Source organism: Gobius niger, assembly GCF_951799975.1.
Source record: "Gobius niger genome assembly, chromosome: 3".
NCBI lineage: Eukaryota > Metazoa > Chordata > Actinopteri > Gobiiformes > Gobiidae > Gobius > Gobius niger.
Window position 1 is genome coordinate 12,346,316 of NC_136854.1, and position 2,481 is coordinate 12,348,796.

Genomic DNA, 2,481 nt, shown 5'->3' on the forward strand with positions numbered 1-2,481 from the left:
GTATAAATAAAGTTGCCTTGCCTTGCCTTCTGGGTGTGTCCCATCAGGAAGAGACTCTGGGGAAGACTCAGGACACGCTGAACTATGGGCCCGATCTTGTGTTTCAAAACGCAGACAATAGCGCAGGGGTAGGCAACGTCAGGCTCGGGGGCCAAATCCGGCCCTCCAGCATAGAATCTCTAGCCCCTAAGATGATTTTGAGGAATATTGTGCAAATAAGAGATCCAATACCTGTTAAAGTACTCTAAAAATGCAAAAAATTGTGTCAGTATTTTAATGTCCTGTCAGAACATCGCGCTTAGTTCCCTATGGAGTCATATATAATGTTAAACAGTGATTCTCCACTGGTGGGTCAGGACCCAAAAGTGGGTCATGGAACCATTTTCAGTGGGTTGCGAGTCTATAGGGAACTTTTATTCAATATTTTCCTGAAACTGCATGGAAACACTAACTGTGTCTGTTTAAATGAATGTTATTGGGTTGTTTTGATCATATTTTCAGTCTTAAAGGGAAATCGACTGCCACACTTGTGTGGAAAATACAATATTTTATACACTTGTTTTGGGAATGAAAATCGGCCCTCCACGACGCAAACTTGCCTTACCTGCTATAGCACAACATTTTGCGCAGAGTAAGAATGCACTTTGGGATCTTGCCACTCCAGACATAGCGCATTTAATTGTAAGTACTGGAGTGGAGACACACATTTTCCTCCAACCCCACAACTCCGCGCCGGGAAGGGGAGGGAGAGGGGTTGTGGGGGGTGAACATGTGCATTTGTTTTGTTTCGCATTTAGTTCACCAGAGGACTGCGCACAAGATTTGGCCCTATGACTCTCAGCTGGCCTGCGAAGACCTCGGGAGTCCGCTGGAGATAGGGAAGTCTGGGCATCTCTGCTCAGACTTCTGGCCCTGCGATCCGGCAATAGATAAGGCGGAAGCGAAATAGATGGATGAAATATTTGTGGTTCTTACCAGCCCCTTCTTGGTTACGTCCACTCCACAGAACCTGTTGGTGTAATATATTTGAACATTGTTGTTGTCACACTCAAACATAGCAGAAAAAATTAAAAACTGTACCTCACACTTGGCTGCATGTCCCTTGGCATGCATAACAGAGAGGAATGGCTTATTGCACAGAAGATGTGACAACTCTGGAAGCTTGGCACAGACTTTTTGTAGGTAGGGGTAGTATCTGCACATAATATCTGTGCAGATGAAATCTACCTTCCGACCAAAGGACACTTCTTTGTGCAGGAACATAGGGTACGCAAATATCTCCCCTCTGTACATGTGCAAAGCTTTTAGCAGCACGCCATGACGACAAACTGCTACTTCTGCACCCTCCTCATCAAGCTTTGACCCAGCCTTTTTTGCACACTCCTTGCCAGCAGTCCATTTCCCTTTCCCACACATCGCCTTGCCAGAAACCTTAAACAGGAGAGTGGCAAAAGTAATACATATTTGTAGACATACACATAATTTGTGAAATTCATTAATTTTAAGTTATCCACTTACAGGCGGAACTTTGTTGCGAACTGTGGCTACAAAATCTGTCACTTCCTTGTCTTTTGCAAAAAAATGTCCATCAAAGAAACCAGTTTCTGCTGATCTGGGGGGAAAACTCCATATTCAATTTGATTCCAATTAATACTGAAATGATTTATAAATAAAGACATTGTATAAATATAAAGACTTTGTCTAAACCAGAGGTCTCCTGCACTTTTCCCCTCGGAGAGCTACTTTCTCGGGACGATAATGGCAGACAACTATTCATTTAAGCGGTCAGGGAAATATGAGTGGATATAATGGTGAGAGCCTTTCATGGGGGGCTGTTACTATCAAGATTCAGTCATCATTTATTATCACTTATTCATTACAAATGCCTCCAATTGTTGTAGGCATGTGAATCATACATGCTCTAATATGCATCATATAATTTATACATTTTAAAATCCTATGGGGAGCAACCTGGAAGAGGCTGACGAGCTATTGGTAACTCCCGAACTACCGGTTGGAGACCCCTGGTCTATACCCTTTATTATTATTACCCTTTGTTAAAGCGATACAGCTTACGGTTTCCATCTAGTGAAACTGCTGCAACATCAGGCTGACAGGCTGGACAGCTAAAATGCTCCTGCATTAGGACAGCCTTCTCTTTCTCATGCCTGCAGTATGTCCACTCAAGAAAGGCACGCTGCAGGCCATCTCCACATATATTCCCTGCCTATGTTTAATAAAAAAAAATCTTCATTGTGACACAAATATACAAACCATACAACATTTTGAATAGTTATATATTAATATAATTACTCGTCCAAAGCCTCTTGTGCGGTTGTCAAGCATTCTAACAAAAGCCTGCCGTGATAGCCCTGGAGCGGTCACCTTCAATTCCTCAAACATTTTAAACAAATCAACACTATAAACAGTTTTAAAGTCTATGTGTCCAGGCCAATAGCCATTTTCTTGGAGCTTGGATAT

The 2,481-nt window shown here is 42.5% G+C and overlaps 1 long non-coding RNA gene across 1 annotated transcript; it reads right to left on the reverse strand.

Annotated features, from left to right (window-relative positions):
- Nucleotides 1-969: 969 nt before the first annotated feature.
- On the reverse strand, nt 970-1,626 carry LOC306961312. The gene is made up of 3 exons (XR_013792751.1): nt 1,519-1,626; nt 1,081-1,431; nt 970-1,009 (listed from the first exon to the last, which is right to left on the reverse strand). It is a non-coding gene; the product is annotated as an uncharacterized lncRNA (long non-coding RNA).
- Nucleotides 1,627-2,481: the final 855 nt, after the last annotated feature.